This window comes from Mercenaria mercenaria, unplaced genomic scaffold (genome assembly GCF_021730395.1).
Source record: "Mercenaria mercenaria strain notata unplaced genomic scaffold, MADL_Memer_1 contig_3532, whole genome shotgun sequence".
Classification (NCBI taxonomy): Eukaryota; Metazoa; Mollusca; class Bivalvia; order Venerida; family Veneridae; genus Mercenaria; species Mercenaria mercenaria.
In genome coordinates this window covers 1-18,757 of record NW_026461680.1, presented here as the reverse complement: position 1 = coordinate 18,757, position 18,757 = coordinate 1, and the positions used below count along the sequence as shown (strand labels likewise).

The following is an 18,757-nucleotide window of genomic DNA, read 5'->3' as shown; positions in this document are numbered from 1 at the left end:
TAAACAATAATTAATGTTTACACCAGGCAAAAAATGATGCCTAACAGACAAACTTAAAGAAAATCGGTCGCACAGTCATAAACAAATAGGGATGTTAGATTTACTTGCTAAAACTTTTTTTCATGTAAAACATAATCAATGATCGTAAAGCATAAACAGTTAGAAGGACTTATCTTCACATTATAGGCAAGAAAAAAATCTTTCAAAAATTCATAAAAATTGACTACTTTGAAAGTGACTAGTGGTACTGGCTCACTGATATAATATTTTTGTACGATTTTCTTATAAATAACCAAAACTATTGTGCAGAAGGTAGTAAACCATTGCAACTCTTCCGAAAAGAAATGCGGAAAATTTGCATTCTTCTTCCATATTTTGCAAATATTTAACGCTTATTTTCACTCAACTTATCAATGTCATGTATACATCCTATATCAAACTTGGTGGAAATGGTCATGTTCAACAATTTCATCCAAACTGCGGACGAGTAAATTTAAGACAAAGTTTGATGACAAGACTAATACAATTTTAGGAGGTGCTCAGTTAAACTTAGTTTGAAAAACGTATAGAAAAATGTCCAGGGATCAGAAAGTAATGAGCATCAATTCCATCAAACAGTTCTAAAATATCGACTTGACGTTGAACTTATACGGATACGAGAAGTGTAAAATTCTTTGATAAATCAGGCAACGATCAAGTAATCTGTTGCAATCAGTAAATGTCAAAAGCTCATAGGCAGATGGAATGTTGATTAAATTAAAGTATATGGCAGTTCCATTACTGCTAACATATAAACAGGTCCAGTACTGGTGTGATACAGATAGCTCCAGTACTTGTGTCATATAAACAGTTCCAGTACTTATGTCATATAAACAGCTCCAGTACAGGTGTAATATAAACTGCTACAATAGTGGTGTTATATAAACAGCTCCAAAAGTGGTTTCATATAAACATCTCCAATACTGGCGTCATATAAACAGCTCCAATAGTGGTGTCATATAAACTGATACAATAGTGGTGTTATATAAACAGCTCCAATAGTGGTGTCATATAAACAGCTCCAATAGTGATGTTATATAAACAGCTACAATATGGTGTCATATAAACAGCTGCAATAGTGGTGTCATATAAATATCTCCAATATTGGTGTTATATAAACAGCTCCAATAGTGGTGTCATATAAACTGCTCCAATAGTGATGCTATATAAACAGCTACAATATGGTGTCATATAAACAGCTCCAATAGTGGTGTCATATAAATATCTCCAATACTGGTGTCATATAAACTGCTCCAATAGTGGTGTCATATAATCTGATACAATAGTGGTGTTATATAAACAGTTCCAATAGTGGTGTCATATAAACTGCTTCAATAGTGGTGTCATATAAACTGCTCCAATAGTGATGTTATATAGACAGCTCCAATAGTGTTGTTATATAAACAGTTCCAGCACTTATGTCATATAAACATCTCCAGTACTAACGCTATTATAGAAAGCTAAAGTAATGGATCCAGTACTTGGTGTCGTATATGCATGTACATACTGAGTCTCATAACCCTGGTGGGACTTGAATTCGTTCCGGTTAAGCTTTTTGATATTACGGTGTGATCACCACTCACTTTTTCTCTTATTAGAATAAAAGAAAATAGTTTTTTCTTTTCATTCTGAGTTTTATTGTTTTATCAATAAACTTTATAAAGACTTTTAATTTCAATTTTAATGTATGTAAGTCGCTTTTTAATCTACTAGCATCATTGATATACTTTCTCTAAAGCGCATCACAGAGAAACATATAGTTTCATAAATAAGTTGCTATATAATTTTCAGACAAGTTTCTTTGTTTGTTTTTAGTTTATCGCCGTTTTTCAACAGTATTTCATTTATGTAACGGGAGGAGGGGCTCAAAACCTATCCAGTGTTTGTAGATTGTGTACCAGTACAAACCTGTTCTCCGCAAGTAACTGCCAACTTCCCCATATGAATCAGAGGTAGAGGACGAATGATTTCAGACACAATGATTTTTATCAAATCGTCACGGAGAACATTCGCCACGTCCAGGGCTCGAACTAAGGACCCCGAGATCCTAGATCTTTAGATCTGCGTTGTCCCAATTGAGCTAAGCGGGCGGGCTAGACAAGTTTCAGGATCAACCTCTATTCAACGAACAAATTCCAGCCAGCCAAACAGTGACGTTCTTCAGATGTTGTACTGTACAACTAACCTCTCTGAAGCATCCAGCCAAGTAGGGAAGACGGGTGTATTATGACTGCTTAAGACAGGTGGCTGAATAAGACAAGTTAAAATTTGAACAAACTTATTTTGGAAGCGGCTGACTGGCTACTTAATCAATGGTTGCTAAATACAGGTCACCGCTAAGAAAGATTTTCCAGAGATTACACTGTATTTTTCAAAGACAGCTTAACAATATCACTATATCAATAAACTGAAGACTTCTTAATATGTATAAAGATGGTCATTTACTCCTAATTGAGTGTGAACATTTTGTTACGTTTACTTTGTGTATACTAAGTTGTTTATTATTTGTTTTGCAAAAATTAAACGTCACACTTTCTGTGAAAATGATCAATTTTTGATTCTGTCAAAACTGCAACATATACACATGTATCTGAACTTTAAAATAAAACAAAAATAAACAACGATAATACCGATATAAAACATTTAGTATGTAGGATGCGTGAAAATGTTGTTGTATGTAGGATGAGTGAAACATGTTGCTAGATTATAAAAAGGGTAAAAAATGACAGATTAATAATATACAGGCGGTCAGGCAATAAATAAAATTGCGTTCTTAAGGTTTAGCAGTATATCACAAAACAAAATATTTTTTTTTAGAGAATGAACAGTATCTTGATACACAGCTTATCTGTCCAATACATGTTTTACTTTTCTGTCCCACAGAGTTGGATACCTAAAATATTCTGTTTTACCTAGTTATGTAAAGTTTAAACACTCGCACGATGTTGCAAATGCATCAAAATGAAGACATGTAACAGTTTTTTAAAAATGGTGAGTTTTTAAAGACGCTGGACTGTCCAAAAGTTTGGCCCCTTCATGTAGTCCCTTTCCGGAATTCAATAAATATATGAATAAATTGACAATGGTTTTGTACAATAATATAAATGTTTTATATGCTGTTATATTTTCATGTAAAACAATGCTTTCTTTCTATGATTTGATGACGTTCGAACTTTGTTTCTCCGAAACATGGACCTATACCTTAAGGATGTATTTTGACACTTACAGTCGGAATTTTCCGTGGGATTCCGTATGGTATTTCGGAACATTTTGGGCGTTACGTTAGCGAACAAGAGCTAACAAACGGGAAATGCCAAACCGCATACGATTACTGAACAGATTAGGTCGATTGTCACTCAGCGTCCAAAACGAATGCGTTAAGACGTATAAAACGCCTCTGCTCTTAGTACTTTGAGACCGAACTTCTGTACCCACTACATGGACTCCCAGTGAGCTTTATATGTAAGGAAATTACTGAGAATTTAACGTTTTAGAAAATATGCATTTAAATTTCCAGAATTGTTCGGTGTTGTTAGCTTTATTTGGTTCGAAAGCAATACAGCTTGAAACTGGTACAAGTACAAGTTTACTTGTAAGCATTTTTCTCAGTTGTGACTGAAAATGAATCACATATTTCTTTGTTGATTTTCGTTATAGGATTTTTTTTTTCGTTGAACAATGTGCATATGCCGTTCTTTTGCACTGATATACACGCGAATAGCGCCGGGAACCTTATCCGGTTGAAGTTGTTACACAATATCAGTTTATTGTTTAGGATGATGAAAAGAGAAAATGCTGTCATCGAAAATAATTGAGCCACACCATGAGAAAACCAACATATTGGGTTTGCGACCAGCATGGATCCAGACCAGCCTGCGCATCCGCGCATCTGCGCATCGGCTGGTCTGGATCCATGCTGGTCGAAAAGTCACTATGTTGGTTTTCACATGGCGCGGCTCAAATTTTAATTATTTGCTACATCCAAATCTTGAATATTCGGTGCGGTTATATATAGTAGGAAGAAATCATTTTGATAAATGAAATTTAAAGTCTGATTTTCTTCTTAATTTTACTACAAATATTTTGGAAGGTTCTAGACGGTTTAAATGAGATCTCACATTTTCAACACATTCCAGTTTCACCTTTTCTTGCTTTTAAGTCTCTACATTTATTAATCCCAGGCGTCACTTATATGAATAACAGAAGATGCCGACAACCAGCTAAAAGTTTAACCTAAATCAATCATTACAAAATGATGCATGCTTTTGTATAAGAAGTTATATATTTTTATATAAAGAGTTCGCAGCATGTTTTGCTCAAATCTATTCCTTCATGTTCACAGAAAAAAGATCTCTTTTAGGTCTGAATTTAGCACTGATGGCCAATATTAACATGAGTTAAAGCGCCACCACCCGTATGAAGCAACATTTACCAGAAAAGAACGTCCGTATGTTGTTCTTTATAAATACGCCCCAAATAAACGGATATTTACCTTATAATCCATTACCATTTATAACTTGTCCAAGTGAGAGTAAAAGCACGCGAATAAAAACGCCCAAAAAGGATATCCACGGTCAGTGGCCGCGATCTTATTTCTTTTTTATTTATTAAGTAATGTGTACTGGAAACAAACGACCATTCAAAAATTTCGAAGCAGTTAAACTAATCTGTTCAAGTAGCGGTTGCAGAAATGAAAAGAAAAAAGAATAAAAGCAATATGTCTTCGTTAAGAATTCGCCAACTTAAATAGGTATGCAATATTTATATGGTATAGTGTACAGTAATAATATGCAGTAAACTGCACCGATGAAATGGTGTATCAAATAAAACTTTACATTTTTGTTTAATTCTCTCGATAAAACTGTGAAAGAGTATTTTATGTTTAAAAAATGCAGACGAGAGTCCAAGGATTTGGACAGCGAGTGTGCACGTGCAAACATTTCAATGTGAAATCTGCATTCTTTGAATGTAGATTTTTCATGAAACACAAAGAAAAATACTCATTCAAAGGTTTTTGAATAATAGATATACATTGTCTCCCCTTACCAATATCGTTGAGAGAGAAATACTCGTCTGCTTTACACATAAAAATGAGAACGCTATATCTTTGTGGAATATTGTATATGTGTGGCAGTGTTCTTTGAATGTGGCCTTTTGATAGTCCATATCAATCTATAGTTCGATTTTCCAGCCTTATATGCTTCAAAAGTTGAGTCAAAACTGTTTGGTAAAATGAAAGTGAAAATAAGTATCCTACTTTTTTAAAATACAAGGGAGAAAGCTCTTTCAAGTTGTTTTGAATCGTAGATGAAAGTTGTCCGCGTTTACCAATATCGGTGAAAGAGAAATACTCCTCTGCTTTAGACATAAAAATGTAAACGCGCTATTTTAAAGAGTGAAAATGATTTTAAGAATGCAAATAAATAGCCGAAGCCGAAGAAACTATTTCTTGCATGTTTTGTTTGCTTGTTTGAATTTTTTAGGTGTAATCATTCCCATAAGGAATGCTGTATGCGTGGCTGCGTTCTTTTAATGTGGGTATTCCTGCTGTCGTTTTATAAAACACAAGGGAGAAAACTCTTTCTAAGGTGTTTCGAATTATAGACAATAGTTGTCTCCCCTTACCAATATCCATTAGAGAGAAATATATTCTGCCTTAACGATATTCATATCATGCAAAATGTAATGATTTTCCCATAATGTTATTTGCGATCATTTCAGATGTATATGCGCTGTTCTTATTTGATTTCGTGGTATATTTAACTTTAGGTGCGTTTGTGAAAAACTCTTTATGAGGTGGTGATATCTTCCTGCCTTACAGATGATACAGAATATCATACGGAAGTTACATTACATTTAATTCATGTTTTCTAAAAGAGGTCTGTCTGGAAATTTGAAATAAAATTGTTTTGCATCAGACTGGTAAATTAGCTATCCATAATTTCCATTCAAAACTTGTGCCAAATATGTTTCCTTTATCCTTTCAGATGATCGTACTTTTGTGAGAAACTGATATACTTCCTTTTAGCTTTAAACTTGTAAAAAAGTATGTATAGAATTTATAAACCCATCATATAACATATAGAAAAATATAGCTTGTTTATCTTGCCTTTAAGCGACGTAAAATAAGTTTACTCACCATTTACGTCTGGTTTGTATATTACGTGCAGTTTTTAAAGTTTAAAACTATTGTGAAAAATTCGTGCAACCGATAAAGAAAATGTATAAACTCTAATGCTGTGGATTCGACGAAAAATTTACTTGTTTGATGTGGCGTTATCACAAATATTCGACAATAATTAATTTGTCTTAATAGACAGCCAGTTATAAGCACCACTTATTACTTACCGACGCCTTTGTTAGTCAGGGGTAGACATAAATAACTTATTGATCGCTTTTAAGAGGTCTGTGATAATTACAGGACCTGTTCTATTATTTACAATACAATAGAATAGAAGCATGAGAAGTTCGTGCATGTCATTACAACAGTATAGTGCAGTCGTGGGTGACTGCTTCGCACAAAATATATAAACATGTTTGTAAGACGGTTCCAACTGAAAGGGAAGAAGCATTTCATAAAATATTTTGATTGCAAAATGTAATACATATTTGTAGACCTGACCAACGTATAAACCAGGCCAGTCTTTTTTATAAGTACAACATTTATTAAACGAAAAGTAGATTAATTTACAATCACCCGTTTTTAGATATAATTAATTGTACATAAAATTGTATCTTTAATTTTTTTCTAAAAGATACTTTGCAATAAAATTTAAACATTCAAATTACTTTTCATGACATGTTCCGAGATTGACTAGTATTTGTCTGTTAAAACGGTTCTACATATAAAAATTGGCGTGAGGTGTCTTCCAATGCTTTGTGAAACTGAACATAAAAGATAATAACAAGTGATAAAATTGCAAAAATACAAACACCACAACTTTCCTCAGAGCATTAATGACAATTGCAACGATTTTAGAACGTTTTACATGAAGCATAAATTTCAAACTGGTAATTTAGAAGAGATCCAGTTTTACTATCCCAGATATTCTTTATATCTTTTCGGTTTTGTCTGAAAAAAAGGATTAACCTACATAACAGTTGAAAAATGTTTTCAAGACATCAAAGTTTTAAGTAAAAAAGACGGGTGGGAGATTTGAGAATGTACATTCCTTAAGTCAGTGTTCTACATTCTATGTTAGAATTTGTAGGATTACATTTACTACACAAGTGACTGACAACCCAATTATCTTTCAAATGGGCATTTTCTAGGATGATCTTTCATACACCAGTGAATGTAAATATTTAGAAAGTGTGTTTTGATGAGTTTCAGGCAGTATTAAATATAGTAAAACACTCATTAAGGGTCAAATTTATAATAAGCTGTTAATTGCGTAAGTTACATAGAAAACTGATATATATATATCGTTAAATACATATTCTATACAGCATATATATGTGACGCACCATGACATTTTGGGTCCAAATTCGGCGTTACGTCATTTGAGAAAACATCGATTAAAGTTACGTCACAAAAAAATGGTGGACGTTACCACGTGTTCGCGACAATTAATGCATTTCTTGCTTTCAATAATACTCTACCTTGCCACAAGAAGAAAACGAAGTGACATTTATAAACATTTCCGTGGTTTGCAATTCCGTTTCTTTAAAAAAATTAAATGATTGTTAATTTATCGCCCTTTGAATCGACACGCCATTTGTAAACATCGAAGGTCGCGGAGAAAATGAAACTAGAAAAAAACAATTATTTGATGTTATTTCGATTGTATTTATAAATGACAGTTAGCGAATCTCAAGGTAAGTAAGTATTTAAGCGATATGTAGTGTTAAAAATATAATTTGAGTTCATATCGACAGTTTTATCCGATATCTTTTCCAAAAATAGCCCGGATTTGACACTAATGACAGATTCGAGGTAGATTTGGCTTAGCGCAGTTCACATTTTATTTACAAGTGTCAATATATTGTAGACTATATTTTATTTACTAAATGATGAGTAAATCTGCCATGAATTCAACTTTTTTAAAATCGGTTTTGACTCTTATTCAGTAGAATCTGTATGCAAGACAATTACAAGTATTCAGTAGAATCAGTATGCAAGACAATTACATAAAGACCTTGTGACTCTGGTGCCAGACAAAATTACAACAGTCAGTCATAATGTTTAGTTACATACTAAAGTTAAGGCCCTGATCATTTTATAAATATAGCCATGCCATGAAAGTGACTAATTAGGAATAGTTGAAACACATCTATTGTCAGCTTCAGCCACTAATTTCTTACATGTAATTCAAATCAGTTCATACATAAAACTTCTACAAGGCATAAATAGTGTTTTTACTTGGAAAGAGACATTTTTTTCCAAAGCTTTTCAAGTTAATTTTGCATACTGTTCACTTGGCCATTATTTCTGGATTCCTCACCATTTTGTACTGTTCTTGGCAAGTGACTAAAAACCACTGAGTAAAATAAATAAACTTTAGATATATTTTGTTTTGAAAGCCTTGCCAGGAATTCAAACCTATTACTCTTTGTATAGAAGTCTTTGTGCTAAATATGTACTGAGCTAACTGCCCAGGGCATTTTTATCTCACATTTCAGCCTTTTTCAGTATTTTTTTCATTTTACAGATCAAACACTGAGGATTGTTTGGCTTGATGCAATGACCTTAAACAGTGAAATGATTTTCCAGGAAGGTCTATACACAACAAGCTGGATTTTATGGGGGTTTGTAAATTTCTTCATACATTTTTACAGTTACTATACTGCTATTCTAAGAGAGATAAAGACATTAAAGTAGCAAAAACATAAATGATCTATTTCATTCATAACATTTTAAGAGAAATTATTTTGATTATAGACCCATTCAACAAATATGTGTAATATATTAAGAAGTGAATAAGTAATGACATACAATAATTGACTATATCATGTATGTATTTTTTCATATTTTCAAAATTATTTTTACAATATTTGTGTTTACATTAAGTTTGATTGCATGAATTGTATGTCTAGTCTGTAGCAATCTTAGCTAGTTTATGTATTCTTGAAAAGCTACTTTTTCTGCATGAATACTGTAAGATTCTTGGATGAATTTATACCTATCAAATCTGCTTTCATTCAGCTTTTAACAAAAAGACTCTCTTAAGCTTAAAAAGATGCTTTACAGTCTTATATTCTGTAACCTTATACTAATCTTATTAAAATAAAGTTCTAATGTTGATGAATTTTTGTTTTGCAGTGATGAAAGAATTATGAATATGTAAATGGGAATGCAACAGAAGGAATTAATTTGTTCTACAGATCATCCAGCTGAAATCATGCCTGTGGAATAGAGTGCATGTCACAAATACTGATATGAGCAAATAACTCCATATTGCACAAATAATGTGATGTTTCCTGCCCTCATGACCTGAAAAAGTTAAAAATTCTAGTTCAAATTACAAATGTGTTTCAAGAAAAAGTAAAACTTAGTCAGCTGTGAGAAATATTGGGTAAAAGTAGTGTTTTGATGTCATGACAGCTGTGAAGTTGTTTGAGAAGCACTATCCTAATTGTTCTAACAATAGAGAATTTAACTTATAAATTTTCCAAAAACAGCATGCATGAAATACTAAGACATGTCTGTTGAATGAATCCTAGTTGTTTCAAAACTACAGCATGTGTGACATTAAAGCACAACCTTTGGAGGAAACATTTTTACAATCAAAACTGCCTTGCCAGTGTGAGTGTAGGAAGGATTTTTCCAGAAATGGCAGAAAACTACCAATATAGCAGAAAATATTTGTTACTGGCTGAATATATTATATTTTATTTCAAGAATTAATCATGTTAATCCATGGTTATAATTGTGTTAAAAGATATTTTTACATGACATGACCTTTGCAGAAATAGCTATTTTTTTGCAAAACATTGTGAGTTGCCATGGTAACACAAATTTGACTTAAATTTAGATTTGTATGATTATGTAAACAGCTTGTGTCTTGTTTATATTCTGCTAATCAGACTATGTTCTGCAAGAAAATATCTTTTATGTGTAACCTTTAACAAAACATGTAATAACACAAATCTGCCATAAAATGGCAGAGCTGTAATGCAGGTAGGCATATCAGGAAAATACGTAGTTCTGAAAGACAAGTTATATTACATAAAATGATGTTTGTTTTTTATAAATGATCATTATTGACCATTTATGGTGTAAAACAAATGTATACTGATCAGATGCTAAATGAATGTTCTGATTCTTTCTGGAAAATTAACAAAAAATTACTATTTTAAGAAAATAGAACGCATTGTTGCCATGGTAACATTAATTTAACTTTTATGTTATTTTGGATATCATCATAATTATGTAAACAACATCTTTCTTGTTTATATGTTATATATGTTAAGCTGTATCATGTTAGTGAATATATTTTCATATGTAATAATTGCATCAACAAAGCACTATGTTATTACACAAGCCTGCCTTAAAATGGCAATAGTTGTAACTGAGGGAGGTGTATCTGAAAATTATGTATTTCTCAAACCATATTACATTAATTTTCACGGAATGATGTCTACTCTCTTACTTTTAAATAAGAAAACAGACAGCTTTTGATGTAAATATATGGAAAAACTCTTCCAATATTCAATTTATTACAAAGAAATTGCCAAAAATGTTAGTATTTTTGTAAGAAAATACCACATTGTTGCCATGGTAATGTTAGTATTTTTGTAAGAAAATACCACATCGTTGCCATGGTAATGATTCACTGATCAGCATATCTAAGTCTTTTGAAATTTTAGCAAACTCACAGTTGAGAATAACAGTCTAATAATTATATCTTCTTGCCAGATTTTCTTTCTTACTGTTTAATAGATAAGGTGTCTATAATAATAAGATTAATGTCCTAGTTTTTGGGATGTTGTCTAATTTGATATCAAATAAATTCCATATCTTGTTCAAAAGAATGTCATAAAACAGTTGTCTGTAAACTGTTAGCTCACTAGAAAAAGTTAATTGTGTATTTATTTCACAGTCTATGTAATTTATTGCTAGATTCATCAAGAGACTGTTAAAAAGAGGTTAAACAACAATGTTGCTATAGAAACGATTTTTAGAACATAAATATTTTTATACTACATGAAAGAAAGAGACAAAAAGAAATACATTCCATTAATTGCATGTTGCTTTTGTTATTTTATCCTGTATTTTATCTTGATATTATTTAAATATGGTGTCATAATTAAGATATACTGCCTCAATTTTGATCCAGGTAGACAAAAACATGGTGTCCGAAAAGTGGTAATATCTCCATGACAACGACTGATTTTTGTTGTAAAATTGAAGATTTTTACTCAGAACGGGCAGCCTGTCAGATTAGCCCAAACCCCATTTTTGACCAAAATTGCATTTGGACCCAAAATCTCATGCTCTGTCACATATTTTCAATGTAAATAAGATGTACTGTTGTTTTGCTGGGTCTACCGTCGCACCGACATAAATACATATCATATGGCGACTTTCCAACTCTGATGGTTGGGGAATACCCCTGGTGCCTCTACGTGCATTATCTTAACATGGGCGGTCACCTGGACAGAACCACTGACTTTCCATAAGACAGCTGGCTGGTTTCCTCACATGAAGAATTCAATGACACGAACGAGGCTCAAACCCATATCGGTGAGGGGCAAGTTATTCTTTTGAAACAAACATTATGAATCCTAATAATCTGTACTTTATTGGTACACAAAATCAACAGTTTCTCATTATACTATACAGTTTTATTTGCATCTCCATTATTCTTTTCAGAACATAAATCTTACCACACTTTCTATGTTACTTTGCTAACTACCTCCCCATGTTTACACTTTTAAGATGCACAACATAGTTTGTTCTTTTAATTTGAGTAAACCTTACACATTTATAGAAATTTGAAATGTTAATGTAAATGGGATTAAACAGACATCCCCCCAGAAATAAAAATTATGCAACTGTGCCATGAACTGACCGTGAATTAACTGACCGTACAATTTACTGACCGTGCATTTTACTGACCGTTAATTTAACTAATTTCTTTAACTACAGCTTTTTTCTTGAAACCTTAAAAAAAGTTACATTTGTAAGTAGGTTTAGTTACATGTAAAAAATTATGGTTTAGAAAGTTCTATGCCTGGAGGTATTGATGTATCTGCATCATTTATTCAAACTGCATGCCTCAACATACTTCATTTATAAAACATGACCCTCCTATACACTATTTCTTTCATATAAACATGTTCCTGTGCAATGCATTTATTCTTAAATAAAAAATCGTTCTACTATGCAATATTTAGAAAAATTTGGTTCTGCTATGCATTATTTTTTAACAATGTGTCCCGACACACTAGTTAAATCATGAATTTGAATTCAAGACATTCTGTCTCATTGTGTGTATTAATTACATACATCAGTTCAAGAGAAAAGGGCAATTTGATGTTTTTCCCCTATTCTTAGCTCTGTAAGCTCCAAAAGGCAGATAAGTAAAACCTTAAGAGCAAGCTTTAATATGACCCTTATAAAGATTCTTCGGACTAGATTAAGTGAAAAACATCCAGTAGTTCACTAGAAGTTGTTCAAGCACTTTTTTCCATTTCTAGCTCTTGCAGTCTCTAAATGTAGTCAAATGGATCTACGTAGGGAAAAACAAGTTTGTTTAACATCTATCGACTGACCTATGAGAAAAAATCATTTAATTATCATTGTATATTGATTTTCCGTTTCAAACAATGCCAATCTTTTAGCGCAGTAAAAATGAAGGGCGATCGACAACCGCACACTGACTCTGGACCATCCATTCGTGCTAAGTCCTCACCCTGAACACTTAGTTCGGACGATTTTAATGTAGTGGACCCCGAATAAAATGGACTTCCGTAAAAAAAACCCAAAAACGAATGCTGAAATCGCATACGGCATATATTACTTTTTCTTTGTGAATGATACAATCATCATCATCATCAACATCATTATCATCATCCCTTTTTAAATGGATCTCATAGAAAAATAGTCAGTACTGTGCACTACCAGTGTATAACACAATTAATCTTTTAAAAATTACCTGATAAAGACATTCGAAACTGGGATCAGCAGGCGCTTTTATCATTTTAATTGGAGTGTGTGTAGGGGAGATGGGGGTGTGTGTGAAGGGGGGGGGGGGGGGGGGGGGGGCAGGGTTATCGGTTATCACCGATGTGTTGTTCTTGTTTACTTAAACTGCTATTTCTCAAGCCGGACATAATGGCCTTGATAATAACTAATCCATACATGCATTTCAAGCTAAAGAAACACGGGACATCTTGAAAAGTACAAATGTGAACGAAGTATGTCGGTTTCCACCTTAAAACATTGATTATGTCACATTCTAATATGAAAAAATCACCCGGCATATTGTTATCACGTCAATTTTTTATGCCCCCCTTTGAAAAAGGAGGGGTATATTGTTTTGCAGATGTCGGTCGGTCGGTCGGTCGGTCTGTCGGTCGGTCGGTCGGTCGGTCGGAATGTAGACCTATCCGTTTCCGGATGATAACTCAAGAACGCTTAGGCCTAGGATCATGAAAGTTGATAGGGAGGTTGGTCATCACCAGCAGATGACCCCTATTGATTTTGAGGTCTGTATGTCAAAGGTCAAGGTCACAGTGACCCTGAATAGTAAAACGGTTTCCGGATGATAACTCAAGAACACTTGGGCCTAGGATCATGAAAGTTGATAGGGAGGATGGTAATGACCGTCGGATGACCCCTATTGATTTTGAGGTCAGTATGTTAAAGGTCAAGGTCACAGTGACCCTGAACAGTAAAACGGTTTCCGGATGATAACTCAAGAACGCTTGGGCCTAGGGTCACGAAAGTTGATAGGGAGGTTGGTCATCACCAGCAGATGACCTCTATTGATTTTGAGGTCTGTATGTCAAAGGTCAAGGTCACAGTGACCCTTAATAGTAAAACGGTTTCCGGATGATAACTCAAGAACACTTGGGCCTAGGATCATGAAAGTTGATAGGGAAGTTGGTAATGACCAGCGGATGACCCCTATTGATTTTGAGGTCAGTATGTTAAAGGTCAAGGTCACAATGACCCTGAACAGTAAAACGGTTTCCGAATGATAACTCAAGAACGCTTAGGCCTAGGGTCACGAAAGTTGATAGGGAGGTTGGTCATGACCAGCAGGTGACCCCTATTGATTTTGAGGTCAGTATATCAAAGGTCAAGGTCACAGTGACCAGGAACAGTAAAATGGTTTCCAGGCAATAACTAAAGAACGCTTGGGCCTAGTGTCAAGAAAATTGATTGTTTGTTTGGCCATGACCAGCAGATGACCCCTATTGATTTTGAGGTCATTAGTTAGAGGTCAAGGTCACATTGGCTAGGAACAGTTAAATGGTTTCTGATCTTCTTGTCCAAAACCATAGGGCATAGGGCTTTGATATTTGGTATGTAGCAAAATCTAGTCGTCCTCTACCAAGATTGTTCAGATTATTTCCCTGGGGTCAAATATGGCCCCACCCCTAGGGTCACATGGTTTATATAGACTTATATAGGAAAAAAATTTGAAAATCTTCTTGTCCAAACCACAAAGTCTGTGGCTTTGGTATGTTGTAATGTAGCATCATTTAGTGGTTCTCTACCAAGTTTGTTCAAGTTATCCCTCTTTGGTCAAATATGGCCCTGCCTCAGAGGTCAAATGGTTCATATAGACTTATATAGGGAAAAACTTAGAATCTTCATGTCCATAACTTACATCATTCAAATTTGGACCACATGTATAGTTTTGAGTGGCAAGATGAACCTTGACATGAGTTGACCTTAATTTTGACCTAGTGACCTACTTTCACATTTCTGTACCTACAGCCTTCAAATTTGGACCACATGCATAGGTTTGTGTACTGAAAAAAACTGACCTTGTTATTGACCTAGTGACCTACTGTCACATTTTTGAAGGTACAGGCTTCAAATTTGGACCACATGCATAGTTTTTTTGTTCCAAAATAAAATTTGACCTTGATTTTGACCTAGTGACCTACTTTCACATTTCTCAAGCTACAGCCTTCAAATTTGGACCACAAGCATAGTTTTGTGTACTGAAATGAACTTTGATCTTGAGATTGACCTAGTGACCTACTTTCACATTTCTGAAGGTACAGGCTTCAAATTTGGACCACTTGCATAGTTTTGTGTTCTGAAATAAAATTTGACCTTGATTTTGACCTAGTGACCTACTTTCACATTCCTCAAGCTACAGCCTTCAAATTTGAACCACATGCATAGTTTTGTGTACCGAAATAAACTTTGATCATGAGATTGACCTAGTGACCTATTTTCACATTTTTGAAGGTACATGCTTCAAATTTGGACTGCATGCATATTTTTGTGTTCTGAATTGAAATTTTACATTGATTTTTATCTATTACCTACTTTCACATTTCTCAAGCTACAGCCTCCAAATTTGAAGCACATGCATAGTTCTGTCTACCGAAATGAACTTTACCTTGAAATTGATCTAGTGACCTGCTTTCACATTTCTCAAGCCACCGCTTTCAAATTTGGACCACATACACATTGTTTTGTACCTAAATGAAATTTGACCTTGATTTCGACCTTGAGCTAGACTTGAAATTTGGAACATTCAAAAATGGCTCAGTGGATGGCGCCAAGATCAATCTGTAATCTCTTGTTAGGTTAATAGGTTAAAGGTCAAGGTCAGGTTAAACCAGAATGGTAGAAGTTTTGTTTACAGTGAGCATATAATTTCTGTTCCTTGTGCAATTACTGAATGCATCAAGGGGGGCATTTCGTGTTCGACGAGCTCTTGCTTTTTTTGCTTCCATACTTGAGCCATGAAAAGAGCGCTACAATATTTGGTCTAATCCACTGATACGACACGACGCTCGACACATGATTGAATGAACGACAATACGACACGGCATCTCGACATTTTCGTTATACATTGTTGTTATGTAAACTTCTTTTAGGTCGTTTTACCACAAGCGATGCGACACACGAGAAAAACGACACGAACACGATACACAGTGCTCTCAAATGCAAAACAATGCGCAGCAATCGGTATTTAAAATCTCGTTGATGTAAACAGACTTTTATAGTGAAAACTCATAATTTAGTTAAATTGAGAAAAAATATTATTATATATTAAATGTAACACCGGTGAAATTTCGCTAATCTTCATATCTGTACAAACAATGAGTGTAGCATTAACAAATAATCTTTATTGGAATATAACATAACGGAATAAAACTATATTGTCGTGTATCGTTTGATGATGACATGCATTTTTTGTTTCATAATGGAAAAAATGTATCGTGTCAAATATTAACTTTTGAAAACCACCATTGTTGACACTTAAGATAGATAATGCTGAAATTCGGCCGATCTGAAACGATTCAGAAGTTTTCCGTCTATTTAGAACATGCTACAAGGCAATGTACTTATTCCCTCACGTAAGCGTATAAGCATATCAAAATTAATATTGTTAACTTATCAAAATAAAATTTGACAGCGAACTTAGATGTTAGTAAAATACCAGTTAAGTCCTGTGCAATGACGTAATAAAATATGACTTATTTGGCGTATTAAAATGTGTTATTCATGTATCTCAGAAAACCATTGGTCGGAAAATGTCTTCATTGATATTTGTTACGCAGTGGGGAAACAATGGACGAACTTGAGATGGAGATTTTCCTTCATTCTTCGATACCAATTTATGTATCGATATCTAGATATGCATTTTCCCTATTATAAAGTCTAAACTAAGATTCAGTTTGAATTCCAAACTATAATCTTCTCTCCTTGCCTCATCATCGGTGTATATTGAAACTCCTTCTTCAGTGATATTTAAGCACACTCCAAACGTTTGAGATTACAGCCAATAAAGCTTTGAATTGCCGGTTCCATCGATGTAAACATGCTCCTTGGTTTTTTTAGAGGTGGGTATATGACGAAAACCAGTATGATATGTTACATTAGTCTATGGAAAATGAAAATTATTGATGATATCTATAGTTATGTAAATTTTACAAATTAGATTATTGCCCTAGGAGTCAATTTGATCTTAAAAATGTAAATTGAATGCACATCTCAAATTATTTATGCTTGCTAATTAAAGTATTGAGTCTCTTTGTTCTGGATTTCCTGTCAGATGATTTGAGATCTGATGAGTTGGTTGGTTAAAATGCCCAAATACTTGTTCCACAAAGAAACGTTGCGTGATGATGCGTACTATGGTGTTTATGATTTGCTGGTTTAAATGTTGAAATAGTATTTTCTTTGTTATTAAGAATTAAACCTTCATATAATTATAATCTGCCTTGGAGTGGAAGTTTGAACTATTCTACTCTTCCATTGAAGTGTCGATTTTAGGAAGACTAATCAAGTTGAATTTATTTAAGTAAACTGAAACAGCTATATATATTTCAGAGAAAAAGGTAATTATATGTCAGACAGTTACTATACAATAAAAACCCTAATGACAAACCCTCTTTGATGTGAATCAGTTAAGAAGTAATAGTGAAAAATCGCGAAAATGACAATTTTAGGAAGGTTTTTGATTTAGCCAACCTTACTTTAGATAAACCTTGTTGAGATTATACTTAGTCTACCACTTGAAGCAAACGGATAGTAAATTTAGTTTGACTGGGTCTATGCAATAAAACTGACATTTTGTTATCACGTCATATATTTTTTCTTTTGTACAGAGGGATACCACAAGTGTTTCTCCAGGCATTATTTGACATGGACGGGAACCTGGGTAGAACATCTAAGATTTCGTTACCTAGATACTTTTATTTCTAAATGTATGTACATTTGCATTTTCCCGGTGAAACAGACTACAAATGGCTTCAGCTACACACAAAATAGACAAGATGCAACAATTTGTTTTTTGAAATTAATATATAGACTTGTGAATCACAAGAATGAACAGAAATATTAATCATCAGACGGAGTATAAATGTGTTGTCGCATCATATAAAATGGACTGAAATATTTTTAAATCTCCGATGTTTCAGAGTTTAAAATATAAAAACTTCAATATACGTGTACTGTTTGTCTCTGTACCAGTGAAAACTTATTGTTTAACGTGTCAACACACATATATGTCGAAGATCTGTTTCAGTGTACATAAACACAGATATTTAACAGTCTATTCAACATAATATAACGTTATATAATGGTTTCAAAAAAGTAATTAACAAATATTTTACATAACATGTAATGTCTATATAAAACTAGAAACTGTTACAAAGACCATGTAATGCTTTTATCAAACTAAAATCTATTACAAGTTGCGTGTAACGTCTCCGTCAAATTAGAAACTGTTACAAGTTACATGTAATATATTCGTTAAACAGGAAATTATTAAGGTTCAATCAACTGGATACTGTTTTACGTTTCATGTGATCTCTCCGTCAATCGGAAAGTGTTACACCTTTCATGAAATCTCGCCGTCAAACTGGAAACAGCTACAGGTTACATGTAAGATCTTCATCAAACTGGAAACTTTTACAAGCTACATCTAATGCCTAGGTCAAACTAGAAACTGTCGTAAGGTTCATGTAATGCCTATGTCAAACTAGAAACTGTAATACGTTATAGGTAATAGTCTGAAGGACAAACATAAAAATGTAAGAGTAGCATCCCACCGATATATGAGAAAATCTGATC

The 18,757-nt window shown here is 33.6% G+C and overlaps 1 long non-coding RNA gene across 1 annotated transcript; it reads left to right on the top strand.

The window, feature by feature from the left end:
• Window positions 1–7,735: 7,735 nt before the first annotated feature.
• LOC128553149 (uncharacterized) lies at window positions 7,736–11,280 on the top strand. Its single transcript, XR_008369276.1, has 3 exons — window positions 7,736–7,857; window positions 8,691–8,787; window positions 9,302–11,280. It is a non-coding gene; the product is annotated as an uncharacterized LOC128553149 (long non-coding RNA).
• The last annotated feature ends 7,477 nt before the right edge of the window (window positions 11,281–18,757 follow it).